Source organism: Nomascus leucogenys, chromosome 17 (assembly GCF_006542625.1).
Source record: "Nomascus leucogenys isolate Asia chromosome 17, Asia_NLE_v1, whole genome shotgun sequence".
In the NCBI taxonomy this organism is placed as follows: Eukaryota; Metazoa; Chordata; class Mammalia; order Primates; family Hylobatidae; genus Nomascus; species Nomascus leucogenys.
Genome location: NC_044397.1, coordinates 52,006,688 through 52,015,464, shown reverse-complemented (window position 1 = coordinate 52,015,464; position 8,777 = coordinate 52,006,688). Strand labels below are relative to the sequence as shown.

At 38.7% G+C, this 8,777-nt stretch overlaps 1 non-coding gene across 1 annotated transcript; it reads right to left on the bottom strand.

Moving 5' to 3' along the window:
• Positions 1 to 2,160: 2,160 nt before the first annotated feature.
• On the bottom strand, positions 2,161 to 2,317 carry LOC115831088. The gene has a single exon (XR_004026629.1). It is a non-coding gene; the product is annotated as a U1 spliceosomal RNA (small nuclear RNA).
• Positions 2,318 to 8,777: the final 6,460 nt, after the last annotated feature.

Sequence of the window (8,777 nt, the reverse complement as noted above, 5' to 3'; positions counted from 1 at the left end):
GAATGGTTGTGATTTTTGTACATTGATTTTGTATCCTGAGACTTTGCTGAAGTTGCTAATCAGCTTGAGGAGATTTTGGGCTGAGACGATGGGGTTTTCTAGATATACAATCATGTCATCTGCAAACAGAGACAATTTGACTTCCTCTTTTCCTAATTGAATACCCTTTATTTCCTTCTCCTGCCTGATTCCTCTGGCCAGAACTTCCAGCACTATGTTGAATAGGAGCGGTGAGAGAGGGCATCCCTGTCTTGTGCCAGTTTTCAGAGGGAATGCTTCCAGTTTTTGCCCATTCAGCATGATATTGGCTGTGGGTTTGTCGTAGATAGCTCTTATTATTTTGAGATACGTCCCATCAATACCTAATTTATTGAGAGTTTTTAGCATGAAGGGTTGTTGAATTTTGTCAAAGGCCTTTTCTGCATCTATTGAGATAATCATGTGGTTTTTGTCTTTGGTTCTGTTTATATGCTGGATTACATTTATTGATTTGCATATGTTGAACCAGCCTTGCATCCCAGGGATGAAGCCCACTTGATCATGGTGGATAAGCTTTTTGATGTGCTGCTGGATTCGGTGTGCCAGTATTTTATTGAGGATTTTTGCATCAATGTTCATCAAGGATATTGGTCTGAAATTCTCTTTTTTGGCTATGTCTCTGCCAGGCTTTGGTATCAGGACGATGCTGGCTTCATAAAATGTGTTAGGGAGGATTCCCTCTTTTTCTATTGATTGGAATAGTTTCAGAAGGAATGGTACCAGTTCCTCCTTGTACCTCTGGTAGAATTCGGCTGTGAATCCATCAGGTCCTGGACTCTTTTTGTTTGGTAAGCTATTGATTATTGCCACAATTTCAGAGCCTGTTATTGGTCTATTCAGAGATTCAACTTCTTCCTGATTTAGTCTTGGGAGGGTGTATTTGTCGAGGAATTTGTCCATTTCTTCTAGATTTTCTAGTTTATTTGCATAGAGGTGTTTGTAGTATTCTCTGATGGAAGATTGTATTTCTGTGGGATCGGTGGTGATATCCCCTTTTTCATTTTTTATTGCATCTATTTGATTCTTCTCTCTTTTCTTCTTTATTAGTCTTGCTAGCGGTCTATCAATTTTGTTGATCTTTTCAAAAAACCAGCTCCTGGATTCATTAATTTTTTGAAGGGTTTTTTGTGTCTCTATTTCCTTCAGTTCTGCTCTGATTTTAGTTATTTCTAGCCTTCTGCTAGCTTTTGAATGTGTTTGCTCTTGCTTTTCTAGTTCTTTTAATTGTGATGTTAGGGTGTCAATTTTGGATCTTTCCTGCTTTCCCTTGTGGGCATTTAGTGCTATAAATTTCCCTCTACACACTGCTTTGAACGTGTCCCAGAGATTCTGGTATGTTGTGTCTTTGTTCTCATTGGTTTCAAAGAACATCTTTATTTCTGCCTTCATTTCATTATGTACCCAATAGTCATTCAGGGAACAAAATTTCTTTTAAATATGACCAGTCAAAGAGAGTATTAGAAGGAAAAATTACAGGCTTATTTCATGGATGAACTAAAACTTTTGTAATCTAATCAATTAAATATAAACTAATAGCAAACATTATTAATCAATGTGTAAAAAGCTTAATATGTCATCTGTTATTTGTATTTTATGATTCTAGGTTTCTATTTGTTTCTAGGCATAAAATCCTCCCACCCCTTCTTCTATGTGATGATTTGACCTGAAGTTAACTTTCTAACTCTTCTCTCTGGTAAATTGATATAGTTGTATGTCAGATACGCAGCTAGGCCACATGACTCCTAGTCACTATCACCCGTGAACAGTATATTGAACCTGGACAGGGAGAACCATGATGGCAGCTGTGTCCCTGGGCCTCCCTGGGAGCAGCGACTCTTGGAACTGGCTGATCCCTTCTGGGAACACTGGTAATTATACCTATGGACCTATAAGCCTGTGCACAAGAGCTACTGCCACTTTGGGGAATGAGAGTTTTAGCCAAGGTGACTCCCACATCTCTTTTCCCATCTGAATCTCATTTTCTTGGCCCTAAACTATACTGCTCTGTGTACTGTGCAAGGTCTTCTCATAACAACTATGACTTCTATTTTATTTGGCTTAAGAAAACAGAGCATATTGGACTTATAAATTATATGTGTGCATTTTTTTTTTTTTTTTTTTTTAGCGAATGCAGTGCCCCACTACCACAAATTATGCAGTCAAGTTTCCCATATTTGGGGACATCACAGAGGCCAGCACGTCCAGAGTGCTATGGATAAGCCTTGCCCTGGGAAAACCACCTTTGTGATCATGGTTATCTCCCCTGCCAGATAAGTATGCTTCACCATTTTCTTAATTTAGTAAAAATATTGTTCTACCATGATGTTTATTCTTGAACTTTTTAAGTAAATTTCACAAAATATCTTATATTGTACCTTTGACTGAAAGAATTTCCAAAATAGTTCTTTTATTTCGTAAATTAGATAAAAAATCTTTGAACTAATCTTGAAATTAACTGAGCTTATTTTCTGTTTGAAGCAACTGATGACACTAATTTACACCGGGCAGCATTTAACTGTTAGTGAAAGTTTTCTTTTATAACAGAATGAAGACAACACAGAAAGTGACAATGTCAAGTCAGACCTATAGGACTCAGAGATTTTACTCAATAGCAACGTTTACTAATTCAAGGAAAAATATAACTGTAAGACACAGGTGAAGCTCTGTGACCCACTCAGGTCCTCACTTTGCTTCTTGACTGTGTGCCAGAAATAAGTCTCTCCATGAGCTCTTGCCCTCAGCCTTTAACTGCTTGCCGATGGTCACCAGCTGCTGGTGGTGAGCTCCCTGCTGATGTACTGTTTCTTTGTTAAGCATAGGAGATGACTCCAGGGTCATGAAAAATCTTTGCAGAAGGGATGAGTGCATTTAAGGAAATTGTGACCAGCTACTGACATCCACAAGTCTGGTTGCTCAAGGTGCTATCTGAGACTGAACAAACACAGACTTTTCCTCTTTCAGGCGTTCCCTGAAACTCCTCCAACTTACTCTCTAGCTGTACAAAAAATCTGCGCTGCTTCTTTCTGTTAAGGCAGATTTGTGAGATCTTGCCCCGTCCCACCATCTTCTTGCTTTGGCCAAGTTGAATAAATCTTTTTTTCCAAGCACCTGTATGTCAGTGTGTTTGCATCAGCTGTACATTGGCTACACAAGCTTGAACTTGGGGTTTTACACCACCACCTGGATAGATTCTCCTGAGGACACTGAGTTTACAAATGCCTACCCTCTTTCTTGCAGCCTATTCTTCCCTGGTGAAAGCTAGGACCACCTTCAAGCTGGAGGTCATGGCTGCAGAGGTCTCTACCCTACTAAGCATTAGATGTGCTCCTGGAGAATGGCCCACTTCTTCCCAAAGCTGACAAGACCATAGCTAGAGGTAACACCCAGCATCAGCCGATGCAGAGAATGACGGACTTGAAATTGACTGTATGTCAAAGGGGAAACTTACTGCTACAGTGGACTTTAGAAGAGATGGCCACGATAGATTAGCGTGGAAATGCTCCAGTTCCCTTGGAAAATGTTAGAAGAAAGGCTGACAATTAAGAAATATGGAAATTCTGGAATGGGCATGTTGCATAAGACCAGAAAACTCACCTAAGTTTTGTGTTGTCTGGGAATGCCCAGTGGACACATTATTCCCCAAGGCCATTCAGAATGCTTTGGAGAGGCAGGCACCGGAATTACTAACAAATTCGGTCATAACTGTCCTCTGCGTGCCACAACTGATAGTAAAAAAGGGAGTCACAGTTTTGGGCTCAAATACACATAAAGACGCCCCAAAGCATTGGAGGCTAGGTGCAGCTCTTAACTGCTGGAATCCAGAAACTGGCAATTACCACAGTGACCAGCAGGTGCTTTGCTTAGTTTTTAATGCTATATATATATATATATATATATATATATATTTCTGTTGAGTGTTTTGGGTTCCTTGCATGCTGGATATTAGTCCCTTGTCAGATAAATAGTTTGCAAATATTTTCTCCCATTCATGTTTTCTCTTCACTCTGCTAATTATTTCCTTTGCTTTGCAGAAGCTTTTTCATTTAATATAGTCCCAGCCAGGCGCAGTGGCTCATGCCTGTAATCCCAGCACTTTGGGAGGCTGAGATGGGTGGATCACCTGAGGTCAGGAGTTCAAGACCAGCTTGACCAGCAAGGTGAAACCCCATCTCTACTAAAAATACAAAAATTAGCCAGGCAAGGTGGCAAGCACCTGTAATCCCAGCTACTTGAGAGGCTGAGATGGGAAAATTGCTTGAACCCGGGAGGCAGAGGTTGCAGTGAGCTGAGATCGATCGTGCCATTGCTCTCCAGCCTGGGCAATGGAGTAAGACTCCATCTCAAAAAAAAATATATATATATATGTGTATATATATATATATATGTGTGTATATATATATATATATATATATATATATATACACATAGTCCCATTTGTCTTTATAGATCAAGAAATTGTTTCTATACACAGAAACATGGAGAAATCTTAGGAAAAAAATAGAGCTGAGTGAAAAAAGTTGGGAATAGACAAAGGTCAATACTACTTACATAAATTTGGAATACACATAAAAAGCAGTACATGTTTTATTGGAAAGGCTGAAATGAAATAGTAACCTCAGACACCTTAGGAGGTTTGCATGGCAAAGGAAAGGGATGCAGCTGAGAGAACAGAAGAAAAGGGAAAATGCAAATTAAGGAAATGGAGAGAAGTTCTTCATAGACAAGTGGTGGGTGCTGCCTCTTCAGACTGAACGATGTGATCATTGATCCTGTGTTTTAAGACAGAACAAAACACAATTTGACTAAGTGGTGTGGTGAGGAGCTACTCAAGCTCATTAGGTAGCTTGAAATTCATAGTAAAATTCATGATGATATATCATTCCACATCTGCCCAATTAGGGGAAAGGAAATAGTCTGACATTATCAAGTGGTGGTGAATATGTGGCAAACTGGCACCCACATACTCTGTTTTTAGTAAACAAATTTTATTTAATGGATACTTTTAATTTATCTTAACTTAATAAGAAATTTCATTTTGAAAACAGTTTTGAGTAGAACAATTTTCTAGTTTCACCAACAAAATAAACATGTGTTTTCAATAAATATATTCAGAAATATGCATAATCTTAGTCATTTTAACATTCGTTTTTACTGTCAAAATCTTCCCAGTGGGAAGATAAAGTATGTGGTCAATTTCACCTTGAGTTCTTAGGAAGGCATATGTGAGTTATTCGCCTCGGTTTTTTTGTTTTGTTTTGTTTTTTGTTTTTTGTGGGTTTTGTTTGGTGGTCATCAAGGCATCGAAGGCAAACTAGGAACACGTACGAAAAAGTTGCAAAGGAGTTTGCAATTTACTTCGTGTATTAGTCAGGCTTCTTCAGGGAAAGGCTCACCTCATGAAGGCTGAAAAATCCAGAGGTCTACAGTAGCAAGCTGGAGACCCGAGAAAGCTAGTGGTGTAGTTCCAGTCTGAGTCCAAAGGCCTGAGAAATAAAAAGAATTAAAGGTGTAAGTTCCAGTCTGAGGGCAAGAGAAGACTAATGTCTCAGCTCAGCATTCAGGCAGGCAAAGTTCTCTGTTATCCAGGCTTTTGTTCTAATCAAGCCTTCAATTGATTGGATGAGGCCCACACACTTTAGCTGCTATGTCAAATTTATCTACTGATTCAAATGTTAATTTCATCCAGAAACACCCTCTGAGACACACTCTATGTTTGACCAAATATCTGGACACCCTGTGGACCAGTCAAGTTGCTGCATAAAATTAAACATTACAATGTCAAGTATTTGAAAATGTACATATTTTATGACACAGAAAGTCTACTACTAGATTTATAACCTAGAATAACTCTCCCATATGTGCACCAAACAATTCAACTCCTCATCAACAGAAGAACAGGTAACTACATTGAGATATTAACATACAATGGAATATTGTAGGCAGTGGAAATGAATAAATAGATGACCTCAACCGGCATGGTTAAATCTCAAGTACTAAATACTGGGAGAGAAGTCACAATACAAGGCATACAGAGTGTTTCCAAATTAAAAAAACATATATCAAAACAGGCGAAATTTTCCACACAAAGAGAGAAAGGGAATAATAATATAAAGAGATTTATTAGCAAAGATATTTCAGGAACAAGATCTCACCCATGGTGAGAAAGGGAGAAAGATGGCAGGAGTCAGGACAGGCTTAGGACCATGCATAGAGCAGAGGCATGAGATGTTTTTCAGCCTGAGGGACAGGAACATGATGTTCTTTTATTATTCTTTAAAATATACATCTGTTTTATGAGCCCTAATGAGCCTGTGCTACGTTATATAAAACTTTTACAAAATGGAACTTGGAATACCACGTTAGATTATTTGTGGGGCTTTTTAAGAATCAAAACTTGTTAAAATCTTCATGTAATACTGTTCTGCTTATCTTTAAGGAATTGTATATCTAAGTGCCACTGCAAGCAGGCTATTTACTAACAAGAAAAAAATTAAGGCTCAGTGTGGGCGGTGTCTGTTACTCAGTTCTATGATGAAAATCCCCAGGTAACTCTGATTCTGGCCTCTAATCTGCTGCAGGAGAAAAAATCTAGAATGGTGAGATCTTCAGTACTGCTTCCTCCAGTGCAAACACTATGCACTGAAATTACGTTACTCTTCCCATTCCAACTACTTCAACATATGGTCTCTTCCCACATCTATGATGTTAAAACATGAAATCTCACACAAAAGAATGGGAATGGACCCTACATAACATTCATCTAAGAGGCCAGAACAAGCTGTGGCCCGCCAGTGACAAAATGGCAAAGGTGCCTTGTTGTCCAAGAGAGAAAGAAGTCCTTTCACTTTGTCAATATTCTCAACTTCGTATAAACTATGTCTTTGCACAAGGACTTAGTTATTTTAAGCGACATTATTGGAGATTTCTTAGGCATGGTGGGAGTGGTATCGATTAAAATGGAAACACATGTTTAGAAATGTAGACCTTTTTAAAACCAGAGGTCATTTGAAAGACATGGAATAATATGTTATAATACACAAAAATATATGTGTAAAACAGTTATATTCTATATTTCCTATATTTTATTATACACTCTCTAGAATCTGTTGCAATAGAAATATATTGGATAACTCTCTAGAATATATTTTATAAAAGCCATTTTAGGAAGATAAACACATCTGAGGCCACAGGATACATTTTAGAAATTCTAAGTAAGTGTAAATATAAAAGTCTATTATGGGCTTATCACCTGAACATTTAATCATGAGAAACAACTGCGTGTTTACTTGGCAGTTCTAAATTATATCCACTGATGTTTTGGCCCTTTTCCCATTGAGAGGCAGGGTCTAGGTTATTGGACCAATAGAACAAGGAAGTGACATTGATATTTTCCAGTCCTGGCCTGAAGACCTGACAGCTTCCATTTTCACTCTAGGTATGCTTCTTTGACTCCCAGCCACCTTGCCAAGGGCAGCCCCATGTGCCTGGGAAGAGACCAGACCAGGATTCAGAGCTGTGTCTTTCCGGCTCCACATGTGCCTTTCCTTCCTATTCCCACTCCTTCTTCTGAGCTACAGTCCTCTGCTTGAATCAAAACTCAAAATGGCTAAAATTGGACTCATTAACTTGTTTTATTCTGTCCCTTGTAGGATCTAACATGTGATCGACACCATCATCCAGCCCATCTTTCAAATCTGAAACTTTGGAGATGTTGTCAACAACTTCTCATTCAGTTTCACCATCCAATCAGTCATGGAATCCTGAAGATCTTTAACTTCCTCCACATGGCCCAAATACCTCCTTTCCTCTCTCTTCCAATTTTGTCTTTATTCTCATTGCTCTGTAATTATACATTTTTCCTACTGATTTCTAGAATGAAAAACTGCTGGATTCATATCCATTATTAACATTCATCCATGTTTGTGTGTCTTTTGGGATAACAACCAAGTCTTCTCAGTACAGCACTATAAAGCAGTATAATGTCAAAGGGATCTGAGATCAAAGCTTTGTTCTAGATAACAGACAAGATTAGATCTTGGCACTGTTAACACAAACAGAGGCTGATGAAAGAGAAATAATTTGAGGAGGGCATAAGATTGCAAAGAAGGAAAAACAATGCTAAAACGTTAAAGTATAAATAGCAGTGCTAACAAAGCCTACGAGGTGGTGACCTAGCTCCAGATAGTCTTTTGTTTAGCAGAATACTTTGATGGACCAGTTCTTTGAGGGAAACTATATCACAGAGCCTAATCCAAAGATGGATAAAGATATTACTTTCTGGAAGCCAAGTTTTGAATAGCTGGCCTTTGAGGGTGAGTGGTAAGCAGAGTAGAGAGGTTAAATGGTGAAGTGAATGCCAGGTGTGATCCTGGAAGATGATTCATGGACTCATCCTGCAGGACCTGGAGAACACAGCCCTGTGAATGTCCACTAAAAGGTACATGTGGGCACCTGGATCTGGCAATATGATTTTTCCCTACACACATTGACTTAGACCCTAAGAAGTATGTTGCAGTACCATTCAAACAATAGTTTTAGCTCTTTCATTTATCAACCCCCAAAATAATTATTGGGCAGCTGAAGTGTGTGCAGTTCTGTGCTGGAAACTTTGAGAAATGCCCAAAACAATACGTTCATGGAATTTATGGACTCGCTGACCAGGAGTTCTCTATAACTTTTGTTAAAACCAACAGTCTATGTTTCTACGTATTTTCAGCCATTCCCATATTTGATTGACA